Raw genomic sequence first — 18,003 nt, 5'->3', positions numbered from 1 at the left:
GGTTTTTTTTTCTTTCACAGTGTGACTAGGATAAAATAACCTGCAGACAACTGTATCTTCTGGAATACAGTGTGTGAAGGCACATTACTGACTGTATGTTTAACTATTTACATATGATAAAAGAAACACAGCTTGGGCCCAGATACGCAAGAGAACTTTTTTTGTGTGAAAAACATTTTTTGTTTTATATACAATATTGCATTCAAAAGCCATAATGGTGAAGTATCAATGTGTCCCACTGGACCACTTAAACCACAACCAGGTGCGCTGAAGAACAGCAGTATGTAAATGTGTAAATGGAGAGTCAGTACACAGGTTGAGTCTGAGTGAGAAAACAGTTCATGAATTGTGAAAGAACACTGAATGCATTCTGTGTTAAAGCAAGAAGAAGCGATCCGCAGTGTAGTCCAGACTTCTCTTGCGCTGACGGTGTGAAGAGGTGTTTTAATAACCGCCTTCACTGTTACCTCTTTGAGAACAAACAACTGATTGTGTAGAGATGCCCAAAAGACCGTGGTCATTCTATCAAATAATAACTGAATCTTAAACTCTGATACACTACTGCTATTATCTTTCACTTCAAAGTGTTAGTGTAAATGCAGCTCTCAGTGCCACAGTGAACGGTGAGCAGAAGTTTCTTCCTGTCCAAGTGCCACTGCCAGTGTTTCTCATACCGCAGCATTTTCCCCTCATCAAGCAGATGCTCTGTTAGCCTACATTCAACCTGGCAGAACAATCAATCATACACACACATCTAAGGCCATTTAAACCCCCGAGACAACCAAAGATGAGCAAAGGTAGCCACAGGGATACACACACACACACACACACACACACACATACACACACACACTATACAGCCCAGCAGGCAGAGTAGATACATCCAGGAGTAAATTATTAATCACAGGCACAGCAGAACCCAGACCAGGCAAGGATCTCCCCCCAGAGCTGCTGCTACACACAAATATTAATTAACAAACACTAATAATTCACCAATTCCACTCTGTGTGCGTGTCTGTGTGTGTGTGTCCTATGCACTGCCATGTCCTACTTTTCTCCACCATTTCCTGCCATCTCCCCTGCCCTGATTATGTCTTATTTTCATTTGATGGTGTCTGTGGGGTATACTGGGTAGTGCTTATATATACAGTATGTGTGTGTGTGTGTGTGTGTGTCGGTGTGTGTGCGTGCATTGCATGGGATGACTAAATAACGCTGAGTTCTGTCAAAACATCTGATGACGTTTATTTGGTGAAAGTAGCATCCAGTATGAATCATTCAAGAAAACAAATTTTATGAAAATACTTAACAAATAATCAAACGCTGCATTCAGAGAAAGCGAGAAGTGGGATACTGTTAGCCTAAACAGGAGTTGATAGACTGATATGGGCTTAATACAGTACATTGTAACTCGAAACCAGCATGGCTGTTGGCATTTCTTATCATTTCTCCCAGTTGGACTCTCCCTCCGTCACATTTACGTACAAACTGTATAGTTGCACTACTGTGATTATTGTGAATGTGGAATTGTTACTTCAGTTGGCAGAAGAACTGCAGCATGTGCTTAATGCAATTACAGGCATAAAACAGGTGGGAGAAATAATAAATGCAGGTAATGCATCATTGGTATGAGTCTGAAAAGAGTACTAAAGTAAAAGCAGTGGCTGACTCTCATGTAATACATGGTCAGTTTTTAATAAAGGTCAGGTTAAAAAAACAAACTGAGGGGACTCGATTTAGCTGTAGTCTAATAGTGCGTTAAGTAAATTGAGCGTCATGTTCATTCCCACAGCGTCATATCATGTTATTCTCACTCTGTCGCCCTTAATTCATCTTCTCTGTCTCAACTCACATACTATTTGAACATTGTTAAAAATCTCTATCTCTGTTATGATATCGACAATCAAATTCAACACTTCTTTTGGATTTTCCACATTGAAAGCACGTGAGGATGGGATAGCGATGTCCCTTTTAATGCCTGTACTGTGTAATTTGCCTCTTAAAGCTGTACTGGCAGCACAGTGGCTGTCATGGGACGGCTGTCAGCTGACTAAGCTCACCTGGGCCATGAGGCTATTAAAGCTCACTTACATGTTCACTCTGTCTCTCCCATCCTTCAGATTCCACGTAGCTTTTCATTTTCTTTTCACCTCCATAGCACATCAACCACAAACTGATGCACTGTATTTTATAGGTGACACAGCTGATCTACGCACTTTATTGTTCATTTGGATTGACTTAAGTTTTAATTTTTTTTTGACAGTTAAAGTTGTAATAAATTACTATTGTCTTATGTATGTCTCTTGCATGGAAGCCGTGCATGACAGCACAAAGATCATTGCAACACTTATATTTTATGTATTTTCCTGCCCTTGACATTCACTTTGTCAGTTTGTGTGGTATTCAGTTGCCCATCTGTACATAAGTGCACAGGTGGGAGGTTCACACAAATGAGGCAATGAGAAGAGAGCTGATGGCATCTTGGTGGAAAATGTGTCTCAGACATTATGCTGAGAAACTGAGAATATCTAAGCATTACTTTCCTTTCACTCAGCTGCAACTATGATTATTTTATCAACAAGATCATGCTTAATACTTGGAATAAACGCACATGAACAGAACAGAATAATGTTTAAAATGTAAATGAGTTATTGTTGTATGTTTGAGAAGCTTTTCCAGGAGTTCATTAAATCCCTGTAGCCTCCTCAGGCAGCAAGACTCATATATTTGTTCAGTCTTGGCAACTTAAAAAAAAAAAAAATGAAAGCCGAAACTAACAACTGAAATTCTGTCATCACAGCTCATCCTGAGAGGGATAGGAATGGCTGCTCCTCATTTCATTGCAATCCATCCAATAGTTGTTATTTCAAACTCTACCTTTAACCTTCAACCTTTAACCTCTCACTATTTAATTAAGTATTGTAAAATAACAGAAAATCGTCACTGGGAAAGATGCTTGTTTGTCACATCAACTGATCAAACTTTAACAGCTACAGTTAGTCCCCAGTTCTGGCTATGTCGCAGGAGCCCTCCCTCGGGGGCTTCTACGCTCATCATGACATCAGCGAATCCCATTCAACAATGGGCTTTTGTCGAGAAGGCAGCTCCGTGGTCATCGAGATCCTGATAAATGACCTCTGAGGTCATTGCCGTAAGTGTTTGCTCACAACCTCATCCTCCTTCGACCCTGTATAGCTCATCCTGCCATAGTCAAGTGGAATTGGATTTAGTGCAAATGAAACCCATTCAACCTGCAGGCACACAGCCAGCTCTCCTGACAGATTACTCAAATGTCAGAGGACAGCTGTAGATGTGTGTGGGGGGTATGGGTTATGAGTGGTAAATGAACTATATGGTTTGAAAGATGGTGCATGGAACATTTATGGATTATAGACACATGTGTTGATATATGTGATATGAGCTGGGAGGGAGTGAGTGCAACGTCTGCATGTGTGTGAGTGTGTGAGTTTAACTGGGGATTAAGTTACAATCTATAGATGCTAAATAGCTGATGTAGGTACTTTGGTTCTCATTCCTTCTCACTCTCCATCAATACCGTCACCTTTTATCCTACAAATGCATACGCATGTGCACACACACACACACACACACACACACACACACACACACACAGTGTTACCGACTGTACATGAGTCGCCGCTCTGATACGCTTCAATCAGGAGACCATTTGTAACCCTAAGAAGAGCACTTTCACTTCTTGGATGTTCATGAAAAGCACACAGACATTTTACGTACTTTCAACTCTTACTGACACTGACACTGAATGTTTTGGCAAAACCCATTATTACATTCAAGGACAGCAATTGTTTTAGTATTATCCAACATTTTTACTTCCTAAAATACCTGTGGGTGGAAACTACAGTGTGGTTAAGGCTAGGGGACATTGTGGTCTTGGTAAATAAACTATGGCTAAGTTACTGTTACGGTAAGGGAACTAAACCACTGGGTTAACGTCATTGCAAAGGAAAACAATAAGTGCACTACATCAAAGCTGAAACAGGATGCGGATCTGTAAAATGTCGTGGACCTTTACAACACACACTTTGGCCATTCATTCGCCTTCATTCTCCATTCCAAATAAATTTTGTGTTGTTTTGTTTCTTGCTTACAGCTCTTTTTAGTAATGTCACTCTGTTCCCGTATCTCAACTCAGGGGCAGTGTTATCATTACCACAAAGTGGCCAAAATGGATAAATCATTTTACCACCTGTGTATACACACACACACACACACACACACACTGAGAGCCGCAGAGAAAAGGTGGCAGGAATTAAAGCCCAAACCCTGCGACTGAATAGCACACAACCTGCCTTGTCTGCCATGCCAGAAAAGAATCCTTTTGGTTTATTTATCTGAGACCACCACTAAACATCCTATGACGAAAAGTGGCTTGACTGAGTTTTCAAGATAAAACTTTAAGACTCCTATGTTTTGATAAACATCTCAACCAACTGTCAAAATTAGTCACCAAACCAAAACTGCTCTTCAGGTTCCAGTTTGTTGGACAGTTGAGCATATCTGCATGAAAAAGTCATCCACATGCAGCTGACTTCATGGAGATACCTGGGTAAAGGTAAAATCAGGGCTGCTGAAATTATTTATTTCCTTGGTAAAATGAAAAGCAAATTATCAAACAAACTGCTTGACACATAGTTTACTGTTTTTTGTTTGATGACATCGGTAACATCTGTACAGATTATGAAGGAAACCCTCTTTATTGTATTCAAAATTCAGCCAGGAAGCAATATTTTGCTTCATGTTCAGCGTCTGAAACAGGTCACCCACAGGTCGACCACACTTTGTCTTTCAGCTTAGCTGCTTCTCCTGATTGCTGCTGTGAAACGAAGAAGAACATGAAGAACGGCCAAAGTTTGGATCAAAGTGAACTCAATCGCTGAGCTCTTTGAATTCCCTTACAGAGGCAAATTAAATTTGTACAGTACTTTCACACTGAGTTCAACTCGGGTGATCTTTGGAGAGTCTAAAATAAACCGTCCCTCCATTCAGTAAACTTAGAAGCAGAGGTTATTTGTCGTTATGGCTGCATCCACAGGACACAGAACAAATACCTTCTCTACTAAAATTAGCGCTTGCTAAAAGAGTAAGAGTAAATCTTGCAATTCCATCTTGATTAATGGCACGATTATTCAATTTCAAATCAATTCTGGATTCAAAAATCCATTCACGTTTCAATAAAAAGATAAGGAGGCATTAAAAAAAGTTTTTCTCAGAGTCTGCCAATCGATTTAGAATTGCAGAAGACAACAATATTACAAAGAAAATGCAGAGTGACGTGAAACAAGAGGACAGGTCAATACGCCTGGCATTCATTCACGCTACTGCTGCTACTGTCCCACTCACAGAACTGAATCTCTGACTGAACTCTGACGCTCTAACAAGCTGAACTGGGATTGTACTTAACTGGGATTTCAACCCAAATGCAGCACAACAGACAATATTCGGTACAAGTGACTGTAATAAACTGTACTGAATAAATAATAAGAATAAAAACGAAACAAAAATGCTAAAGGCCAGCACATACTTGACTGCGTCTTATTCGTTTGTGGGGAAAGCAGCGCCGCTGGCAGCAGACTCTGAGGTGAGAACACAGTTCCTAGCTGAACTAGTTGAATTCTTCATACACCATGCTGCTCGTTTAAAATGCCTCAGTTCTCTGTGATGCTTCGTACCATATCCCGTTCCTTTTTTTATTCCGGTTTGTTGCCTTTTGTTTTGATCTCAGTGCAAACACCTGCTAGTAAACTCTTAGATGAACAGTTTCAGGCTCGGCTCGGTGAGCTTAAGAAAGGATTTCTGCAGATTTATGAAGATCAAACATATCGTAAATCCTCAAACACATTTTATTTTGCTAACACTGCTACTCTCAATTAGGTAACATTTACTGCTTTAAGCTTCCTGTGCCCATGCTGGTGTGGAATGTAAAGTAATAAAAACAAAATTGGTATGAGTATACATATGTTTTGTTCAACTGTGTTTAAAAAGGCGAGATTGATTTTGTTGTCTAGGTACTATTCAGTTAGCATCCACCATGGCTGGACATTATTGGAGAACTTGTTTGCTTTTGTCTGGTTAGCATCAGGACCTCAGAGGCAATTGTGCCTCAGGTAGAGTGCAGCGCTACTAAATGTCTTTTTTCAATATAAAACTGCACGTTTTAGAGCGGCCTGTTATTGTCATCAGCACATCTTTGCAATAATCACGTTGTTTAGTCAGCATCTGTTTGCCACACCTGTCAGGTGGATGGATTATCTTGGCAAAGGAGAAGTGCTCACTTTTGGGGAGTCCCATGTTGGACCAAATGTCAAAGTTGACCTGTCTTTAACATACAGTGTGTTACACAAGTGATGTTTGTTATGTGAGTGATGTAACTTATGTAACAAACATTTTAGCCCAGACGATTATCTCCGAAACTTAGCCAAATAGTTTAACCAAACTGCAACTATTTCACAACAATCCAAACCTCATAATAATGTATGTCAAAAAGCGTCCTTGTGAAAGTCTAATTAAACATTGCAAATGTATCATTGCTAACCTAAGCATGGTGTGCATGTGCAAAACTAACACTAGCACACCGTAGTTTGAAGCTTAGGCCCACTGAACAAGCTGCTGCATTTGATGAGTTGGGACATGGCATTAGGACAATACGACAAAACATAAAACCAGTGAGCAGATTGCCACAAAATGTACTTATCATCCATATTCCTCATGAACCTTAATATTTCGTTCTACCTCATGGCCTTTCCCCAGGCATCATCATTACGCTAAAAACATTTTACATTTTGTCGCACTTCTGGTATGGCAGTAAGAATTAACAAATCATCTCTGTTTTTTGTATGTGCATTCGTACATGTTGTGATGTATGATGGGATAAAGTAAAAAGCAAAGCTATATTTGAGATGATTACCAATACTTTTGTCTTGGACAATGTGTGAGTTTTCACAGGACAGTTAACCTGGAGAGGAACAGCGGTGAACACTGTTTCAGAAAAAGGGAACTGTATAATTCTGTGCTTTTGCAAGCCAGTCTGGCAGTGCTTGCTCTAAACTGTCTGCTTGCTTTTCAGATTAAAATGGCAGTCATCGGTCACTCATTAACACGTCCAGTCAAACAAAGATCGCAGTGCTTCAGTATTTGAATACAGGGCAGTGTAAATGTGTCTGACATAAATTATATATTCATATCTGGTGCGAGACCAAATGTGTCACATCAAACTGTGCAATAAAGGAATCATTTTTTGAGAGGGTGCAAAAGCTAACAGTTGCCAAATGAGTCATGGAGGCAGGATGTTGAGCAGAGGATTATCCATCATCAAGGCAACACAGTGTAGGCGTGAAAATGAAAGTACACATGTGGGCCGCCTGACGCCCACAAACTTTCCATAAAGGAGAACTGACATGATTTAACATCACCTTTATGGAATACAGTGAATTCCTTCAGTGTTTCAAATGTTTTGCATTGTAGGAAAACCGAGAGCAGCTTATGCTTTTGGAATTATACAACACAGCAAAGGACGCTTCAGTGACTCAGATGTTGATGTCATTCATAGACTCAAGGCTGTCCCGGATTCTAGTTTCCCATGTTGTCTGCCCTGTGTTGTGTGGGCATGTTATCTTCTCCTGTTGTCACACTGAACACTGTGGTGACGCTACAGCCCTCAGTAACCCAAAAACCATTAAGGAGTCAGACTTGGTCCAGTGGGTTTGATTTCACCTGTCTGACGGTTACGGGTGGAGCGGCGGAGGACTTCCCCTCCCCAGGGAGCTCCTCCATGGTCATCTGTGTTTCTTTTCAGCCGAGAGGCCGGGCTGACGTGATGTTGCCTCAGGCTGCTGAGGAAGCGTAAATTGGATCAGGCTTGTCAGGTTTCAGGGAAAGTGAAGCTAGGTTTTTGCCGTGTGAGTCACGCTCAGGATGGGAATGCTGGAGAAATTCATATTCACTACTCTGGGAAGACAGCCAAATCAAACAGAGATGAAGAGATAGGATCAAAAAAAAAAACAAAAAAAAAAACAACACAAGCATAACCCCTGAGTGTTTACTACAAGGTTTAAATATGAGACAGCCTGCCATCTTTCAGCAATTAGGAACAAGCCTTTTCATCCAAATACCAAATTAAAGACAAGCTTTATTCTTAAACACTTAACAGCTGTCTCTGTATTCACTTTGTTAATACTTTCTGCTAAACTCCAAAACAATCAGAGAGACCATGAGCATCCATTTCCAATGGGCCAGATTCTTTGGCTATGCTTTCAGAAGCAGAGGAAATGTGTACAGTGCTTTTAGCACAGCACAGAGACTAGGATTCATAAAACCAAACTGTGTACACCTGTATGGAAACTCTCACTCTCAGTACAGGGAATTAGAGATTCCATACTGGGAAAACTGCCAGCACAGGTGGCAAAGCAGCAATTCAATACAACAGCTCTACTATAAGGTGTGACTTGCAGTAGTAGTGGTAGTAGGTCTGTACTTGAAGTTCATATTGAGAACTGTATTTATACTGTATCTGAAACAATGAATATATGATGGTTGATTTGTTGTAATTTCTCAATTCTGGCCTCAGCTTCCATGCAACTCTTAAAAGAACTAACCTGGTGGAGAAACTCGATGGACAGTAGTCGTTACAGCATGAAAAACTAATTTGTAAAACGTAATTTATCCCAGCTTCTATCTGACCTCTTGTTTATTTTCTCCCACTTATAGACCAACCAAAGCCTACAAAGCTTTTTAAAGCTTATTATTGTCGCCAACCACCTTTCTGTGGCGAGACACCCAGACGGTTATATTGGTGTCTGTGCAGATGGTAAGTGTTAATTGGACATGATGAAGTTAATTAGCAGAAGCCCCAAAGACCCTGTCAAACAGGAATAACTACATAACATGGTACTTAGTGCAATTAACACTTCTGTGGCAGATAATTAGCAACAGGGCTAACATGTTGAAGCCCCCACAGTATTAAAACAAAATACGGAACCAACAGCCGTATGCACATCAATCATGAAACTTTAAAACTTTTCTTTAACCTCCAAACTGCTACTGAGAAAATGATGATGTGTTGGTAATGTTGTCATTATTGATGTTCTTTAAATTCACATTATCAAATCAAATGGCTTCAAGCAGGTTCTTTTTACACTGAAACAAACTAAAGCTAGACTAAAGGCCAGCACAGAATCTGCCAAGACAGCTCCTCTACCAGTTTAAGTACTTCAGAGATGTGTCTTCAGTTCAGCATGAGCTGTCCCAGATGCTACAACAATTTTCATGTTCTTGTAACCAAAACCTGGAATTAGTCTGGACACTTTGGAAATTAGCCTGAGACCAGAGCAGCGTCCAAAGAGAACACATTGGGAAACACGACGAGGAGCACAGGGACAGTATGGAATGACACTATAAGACACACAAAATATATGCAAACCATCCCCACCAGTGTAGAGTGAGAGAAAACAGCAGAAGAAAAAGAAAAACAGATGGAACAGGTGAGGCTGAGACAGAGATGAACTTCCTCCTGCAGTGTAAAATATTAAATGAAATGAGGAAGAATTACTTTAACAAGTTCAACTCTGTCATTTAAAACAGCTTGATGAGATCTCAGAATTAAATTACCACCTCGTGGTTGTACGCCTGCTCCAACTAGTCAAACTGCAGTGTCCATATTCATATAATGAAGACTTTAAACGATTAAAGGTATTTGGCTTCCAGCTGTCTCAGTCTGTGGGAGCTGCAGGTCAGTCTGTCTGTCTGTCTGTCTGTCGGCACAAAGGCAGACAGGAGCAGAGAGACAGGATGAAGCCCACACTTCAAGTGTGTTCACACAAAATCCAGAGGCTCGTGTAGAGGTTTGAGTGTGTTTGTGTTTCAGAACACAGCTGCGGGGAAGCACTCAAAAAATGACATTTAATTTCTCCTGTGGGCGGCACGGCGGGGCAGTGGTTAGCACTGTCGCCTCATAGCAAGAGGGTTCCAGGTTCGAATCCCGGTCTGGGCCCTTCTATGTGGAGTTTGCATGTTCTCCCTGTGCCTGGGTGGGTTTTCTCCGGGTACTCCGGCTTCCTCCCAAAAACATGCAGGTTAAGGCTACTCTACATTGCCCCTAGGTGTGAGTGTGAGAGTGTGTGGTTGTCTGTCTTTGTAGGTCGGACCTGCGATTGGCTGGCGACCAGTCCAGGTGAACCCCACCTCTCGCCCGTAGTTAGCCAGCCCCTCGTGACCCCTAAGTGGTACAGAAAATGAATGAATGAATAGTTCTCCTGTTCATAGTGTGGGGCAAGCTACTTCAAAAGTGTAGTAAGTCAAGCTACCAGTTACTTGACATTAAATGGTTAGCTAAAGCTACAGTAACACCACAAAAGTAGTTTACTCCTGTCAAACAGGCAGGCAAAAATGTTACGTTCAGGTGTTTTTCATCCAGTATGCTGTGCTATCTGTCTCACCGCTCCAAAACTAATTTGGCTGTTTCGGTAATCAGGATATCTCTACACTATTTGAGCGTTACTGCTCAACACTGCTGAGTCACTGTTCTTTTAGCGCTAATGGCTGCTCTCTTTCGCTTGACCAAAATATTCTGCATATAATGCTTTTAACTATGTATGTTGTGCAGTATTTGATTTGCACTCTTAAGTCATTTTCTGAGTTATTTTTCCGACTGGAAATGTCAACTCAAATGCAACCCGAAGTCGGAATTCCGACTCATCGACTCAGTCGACCTCAGAGGGCACCGAATTCACAAACCAAGATGGCTGCCCAGAGCATCGACTGTAAAAGCTGTGGTTTTGCATGTTTTTTGGACTTTTGTCCTTTTTGTGACCAATTTAATAAGCCATATACACTTACTGCTGCCTATAGACATATGGCTATGGTCTTGTTAGGTGTGAAATACTACGTAATGTGTTGTACAACAATGGCTGAATAATGTTAGGAATGAGCCGTCTTGTGCTGTTAATGGATGTGATGTCACTCTGAGTCCAGAGTTACAACTTACGAGTATAAATTGAATGCAGCGTTAGTCTTGATAACTTCTCTCCAGACAGACATCTGCATATGAATGTAGGATCTGTAGGCAACAAAAAGATTTTGGCATTGGAAATTTTCTGTCTTACATTTGTAGTCCAAGTAGTATTGACTGATCACATTCGAGCTGCCTTTGGCATGCATGTAAAGAGTCCATGTGGAGGGTACTAGCTTTATTTTTATTTATTTTTTTTAAAAAAAACCTAGCTATATTGCTTAAATAAGTACTATTGCATTACATATGCAAATACCTTAAGATGCAAAAATTCTCCATCTCTCAACTCCATTCTCACATTTCAAGTTGCTAACTGGACTGAACACAATGACCAGTGCAGAAGTCTTGGCCTGGATAGCAGCTGCTCTTCTGACCGATACATACACCACGTAATGGGCGGAAGGCATCAGCGTGCACCTGAAAAACTTGAGCAGTCTTCCCCAGTGACCTCACCTTCACTGATTTTCTTGTAATACTACATATTACTTGAATTTATCACGCAAATGGGTCACCCGACTCAGATTTTAAACTACTATTCAGCTGAATCTATTTACTGATTTAATGATGTGTGTGTATGAGTGTAATTCTGATGCTGTATGTGATTCTGTGTCTGGCTAAATTGAATTTTCTTTCTTGTGTCTCAGATGCAAAGAAGATCTTGATCTCAGTTACATTACCTTATTAAATAAAGATTATATATTTCATTAACTCATTTTAAAAAAAGAAAAAAACATCAAACCTCCTCAATCGTATCCTGTAACAACACCCCCACATTAACGCAGCCCTTTACATTATTATGCTGTTGCACTATGCTGGGTCTGAACAATACTTTAAAGCTAGCCTCATGATTGCAAAGCATGACAGAGTGTTTGTTTATCACCTCAACTGCTGTAATCCTTCATAGGACACAAACCCTAATTGCATCACATCAAAGGAAGAGCCACGAGACATGGAGATGAATGTGAGAGCATGATAATCTGTCTCGACAGGTGGAACCTCCACAACATCAAGCGGCCTTTACAGCTTCATTGGCACTGTTACATCAGCCCACAAACAGCTCCAGCCGCCTAACCAATCATTGTGCAGTTTGCCATCAGACAGTGTGAGTACACATTTTGTACTAATACCACTTTGTGAACCATACGGGTTCAGTGATTTTTATAACTGCTGATCAGAAGGCAATTTTGAGTTGTAAATTTGATGTCTGGATTTTGTTTTTCTGCTTTTGTCTCTGCAATGCCTCGACACTAAAAAGCTCTTGCTTGATCTTCCTGCTTTTGTGCAAGTAACATGGCTTTGTGGGTGGCAGCATGGATGCCGTGGACAGACTGTCAACAGATTTTGTTAACGAGGCATGATGTTGGAAAGGCCCTTGTGGCAGGAAGGCTTTGCATGTCGGTCAGAGACGCCAAAAGGTACCTTGTCCGCAGATGAGATGCGAGAAGTGCTGACAAAGTGGCGTTATGTGACAAACTGGAATGAGAATGCATTGGGTGTTTATGAAAGAAGAACAGAACATACGGATCGCTCTAAAGATGTTGTCAAATTATTCCCAGAGCTATGACATAGGGATGCAACTAATAATTATTTTTATTATTTACTGATCAGTTGATTTTTTTAATCAATTAGAAAAGTAATGAAAATGTCCATCACATTATACCAGAGCCCCAGCATTTTTTCCTTTGTCCAATTGACATCCAAACCCAAAACATACAATACATGACCTCTAATGACAAGAATTTTGAGTAAGCAAAAAAAAAAAAACAACGAATCTGTTTCAGTTCTACAGTCGCCCTAATACAGTCTCCATTATTGCTCATAGTTAGCAGTTCTGTACCCTAACATGCCACAGAAACCTCCTTTAATTACTGCAGTCTGACAACTGTGAAAATAAAAGCACATATCTCTCACATGTTTATGATTGTTGTTCTCTCAGCAGGGTGCCTGCCTTCCCCAGCACATTCCTTAACTTATTTTATTCTTATTCTCCATTAGCTGTGTCCCTCAGACACTGTGATAAGACGCTCTGGTAGCTAAACAACAGATTTAGCTTTAGCTTAGCAACCCCTACATGGAATATGTGGATTTAAGCAGTGCCCAAAACAGCTGACCATCATCTCACCATCTGCCCCCCGTCTGCACCAATCACCAGCAGCCATGCCAGATGGGTTGCCAGATCTCTGACAAGGTTATGAACCAGATAAAGCAGAAATGCCAACAATGCCCTAGGCAGCGGTAGCTCAGAGTGGTGAAAAGGCACGTCTGAGTTTTGTTATTTTCAAAATTGCTCTTGGTTAAAAACTGGCATATTGTTCAAATCCAACATACCATCACCTCATTACAGTAAGATCCTACACTGTGTGAGGATACAACATGTTCTTGTGGACAGATTGTCTCCTCATCAGGAATTCTCAGTGTGTCTCTCAGAAGTCCAAACAATGGCAGTTCAAATCTGTTCCAAGACACAAATATGCAGCAGCAGCTTGGCGTTCGACGAAGCGCTTTTATGTCAAGAAAGCCATCTCTCGCTCTGGGATTAGAAGATGGTATTCTGCCATGACGAATTTGCTGCTGGTGACACTTTTCATTGTTGCAAGGTGTGAACAGATGGATCCATGAAATATTGAATGCGCAATAGTACAAAAAAGGCAGCTGTGTATTCTTTTCAACATGTAGGTCAAGTCCATTTTAAACCAAAAGTAATGTTCTGGAGCATGTTGCTGCACATTGGTTGACTGACTGATAAGTGTAAACCGAGATCTAGTTGAGGCCAAATGTAAAAATTATTTGCGTGAAAGGCAAAAATTGGTAGTGACAACAGTAGTGTTAATTCTGCCACTGACTGAGACAATTAAAATATGTTTGGTGGTTCTACAGCCACCACATTCATTGAAGAAGAGTACACAATAATAGCATTTGATTATGGAGGTTGCTCATGGCACTAATTAGAAATTCCTGACAGGAATTCACATGCAAGTTCACCTGATCATTAATGTAGAAACAGTGTTCTAATTCAGTGTGATGATGATGAGCAGATTAAGAAGGCTGAAAAACATATTTCTGCTACTCAAATGATGTTTAAGTATTCAAACTTCCTCTAATCATTGCTTTTTTCTCGTGAATCGATAGATAATTTCACCTCTGGAAATTATCCAGACGAAAAAAGGAAATAACTCAGGTCTGTAGACATTTGTTACAAAATAGAAATTAGTCCAGTACTTTATATTATCATCAGAGAAAAATGACTGCAAAATTACATTTCCATCTGCGTCAGCTATACCTTTAGCACTGATTGTTAGCATGCTAAACGAACTTAGGTACAGAACGTGGTCTATATAATACCTACTAAACATTAGCATGTTAGCATTGTCATTGTGAACATGCTAGCATGCTTATGTAAGCCTAAATTTACAAATCATTGGACAGTGTCAGGTACACAGGACATTCAGAAACAATGTATCCACACATTTATTTACCAATGAACTTCTTGACATCTTTATTTAGGGGAGTGATAAAGCACAAAAAAAAATAACTAAATAAATCTCCTTAGTACAACATTGTCTACTATGCTGTGTAATATTTATACTGCTATACAGAGAAAGTTTCAAACCACACTGTGTGAGTGGTGTGTAAAACATTAATTTAATAACTGAATCATAACTGTTAAGTTAGTACTTCACAGCCTAACCATTAACTCAGACAATGATCACGGCCATTCTCAAGTGATAAAAAAATAACACATAAGACAAGTGACGGCAGACCAGACAGAAACCTGCACTTCACTCCAACCACACATACCCTGTCCAGAAAGACACTGCTGAGACAAAGGTCATAAAAACAGACATGCTGACAGAGTGTAAAGAGCCTGTATATTAAGACCTGGACATGGTGTTGCTGCTCAGCCTTGGTTCCAATCTTGCCCTGTGGCCACTTGTGGTATTGCAGCAAAAAACATTTTCCTCTTAGACCACCATTATAAAAGAATCCGTAAAACTGTTGAAAGGACACCTTAAACTGCAGACAAGGTCAATTATGACTCTTTTTATTATGAATATTTGATCTATTAAGGTTTTGTATTTGTAAAACATGGGGCCAGTGGGAGAAACACTACTGCATATATGCAATGGGTCACATAACCAGGATGTAAACCAGGATGCTAGAAAACGTTCTGGCCGTATGCATCAGGTGAGCAGTTCTCATTAGACTGAGCAGGTGCAATCTTTGCTTCCAGTATCTAGATCTTATAACACATCCATAAAAAAAAGAGCAAAAGAAATTATTAGGAGGACAGAGAAAAAGGGAAGTATAAACAATAAGAAAGGAAGGAAAAGAGACAGACAGACGGAGAGAGAGAGAGATCCATAAGATAAAATGGGTCTAGTTTCCTTTACCTGCCCTCTGGCAATGCTACGCCTCCTGGGACAGTCTGTACTCATCACTTTCACAAACACACATACACAAAGGCTGCCCTTCATCAGTTCCTCTAACCTGCAAACTTGTACTCACACAGCAGTACTGTGAGTGTGAATTATTAATCAGTTTTACAGTCTTCAAATGATGTCTTGAAGAGACAGCAGCAGGGAAGAGCAAAAAAAAAAATCACAGGAAGTAAGCTCTCTTCATCACACTGAACTGTGATTGTTGTAGTTTTGAAAACCAAACCCTACATGCTGTCATGGAAATTATGTCTAGTGAGTACTGGTGGCTGCAATATGATGTTAATATAACATTAGCTGCAATCCATCATTTTATTTTTCATGCTGTATTCATACAATAGGATGAATAGTACATAGTGGACAGGGGAAATGTCATCCCTTGGTTTGTGGATTTTAAAGCCTCCAGCCTCACCATCTTTTTTGGACGAAAGCACGGAGCTGAGGAGGACGCACACTGCTACGTCTGTGTCCTGAATAGATCTTACAGAGAACATAAGGGCACGCTGTGGTAGGATCTTGTCAATGAAAGGGCAGCCACGCCCTGACGCTTTTGGAATCCATCAGCCACAGTGGCAGGTGGACAAAAGGAGTTCATTTCCAATCCTGATTGATACATTCTCAATACCTTGTGTTTAAAACAACACAGTAGTATCAGTAGTACCAAAGCTAGTACTCCAATCAGATTTTCAACCCAAGGCTGCACAGATTTTTACATTTTTACAAATGTGCTGGCTTGTGTTCAGTAACTTTTTCTGGACCAGCACTGTGTGCATGTTGTTCGAAACAGCTATCTAACTTTTTATGCTAGCATTGCATCAAAGTTTAAATTTCTGGTATCCTGACAACCTTACATTGTGTACCGACAAAGACTTGAAACTAACAAGTGAGACCATACATTCATTAGAAAACTGTTTACTGAGTAAACATGCCTAATTCTCAAGTGAGAATCAGCCATTTTCTTATTAGCTTTCATACAGTTAGACATTTTTCAGACCGGATTTTTCAATTCTATTTCGTATACACTTCACCCTCTAAGAGCTGTTGCCATTGGGTTCATCCCTCACACGCATGCACAATCAAAGATTTTCTTTCACATCCTTATGTCGTGCACTGGGCCTCCCTCAGGTCCACAGTCACAGTACATAACCCCTGTGTGACCCGGGATCTGCTCCCTCTCTTTCTCGAGTGTATGCGTTCCGTTAACTTTAACAGTGAACATGTCATCTGCTCTCCAGTTCTGCCAGAGGGGTCCATCTCTGTTTCATGTGCCAAGTGGGCTACATCATGCTTTGACCTCCATGCTAGCTGCATGACATGCCTTGGCCCTATACGGGTTGGCCCCCAATCCACAGGCCTTTGTGCCCTTGTTGTGCATGCCTTCCCACGTCAGAAAAGTAGCAGCGAGAAGACGCCTTTGTGGCGCTATGGTAAGTATCTCTGTTAGCTTACTTTTTTGGACCCCTGGTGGGGAGGGGGGGGGTCGCAGTGCAGGGCAAGAATCCTCTGACTCGACTCCCTCCATTGATGGCTCCCTTCCTGGTTCTCCCCTATTCACAATGGAAGACTTGCAGTGTGACGGTGAGAAGGAGGCCCTGTCAGCACTGGCTCCTCCTCCACTCATCGCTTACCTGCCAGCCAGTGGCACCCTCTTCTATGTCCTTCCAGACATCCTTAGGAGTATGGCCACTGAGAAAAATGTTGTCCCATGCTGGCGGAGCCACCTGCACCTGCTCCCAGCACCATGTTAGGAGACATTTATCGTCCGGAGCAGGAGACCTGATGTCACCCAATATGGCCGCGTTTTCCCACGCTTCGGCCCTTCCTCTCTAAAGCTGTCTGAGCCAGGTAACAAAAGGTGCTTGTGACATTTACAACCTCTCACCATGTTCGATGAGGATACGGAGCATGTTTTTCCCTTCTGTTCCGCCACTGAACTCCAGTGGTATTAAAAAATGTAAAAATAAATATGTGTGATATTTCGCTGCCCAACAGTATTTCTCATCAGCCGATGACAGCCCACACTGCCTTCCTCTCATGACTGGGTCATGGCTCACTTTATTGACTGCACCCATCAGTACGCAACACAGTCAGTGGCAACCAGCAGCAACGTCTTGTTGCTCACCTCCTCTGCTGCTCAGTGCAGGACTCTGAGGTAGTGACAGAAATAGGGAAGGCAGCAGTCCTGACCCTCTCAACAGCTGCAGCTGTGGCACAGGCCCGTATTATGGTGTGGATGATGATGCAATGTGTGGATCCACAGGTTTCATCTTCCTGAGCGAATTAGGAAGGTTTTGCTTGTTGGCCCCATCAGCCCAAATGTACTCTTTGGGCCCGTCCTTCCTGATGCCATCTACCACATGCAGGCGGTGTCTGAGGAAGCTGATAGGGTAAGGAAACACACTTCCTGGGTCAGAGTCCCCGTAGCACTGTCTCGTGGTGTGACCAAAGGGATTCCCGCCCCAGGCAGAGACGATCCACATGATGTCACTTAGTCACCGCCAGCAGCTGCCCAGCCCGCTGTGG

This window comes from Scatophagus argus, chromosome 15 (assembly GCF_020382885.2).
Source record: "Scatophagus argus isolate fScaArg1 chromosome 15, fScaArg1.pri, whole genome shotgun sequence".
Lineage (NCBI taxonomy): Eukaryota > Metazoa > Chordata > Actinopteri > Scatophagidae > Scatophagus > Scatophagus argus.
This window is presented reverse-complemented; position numbering follows the sequence as displayed.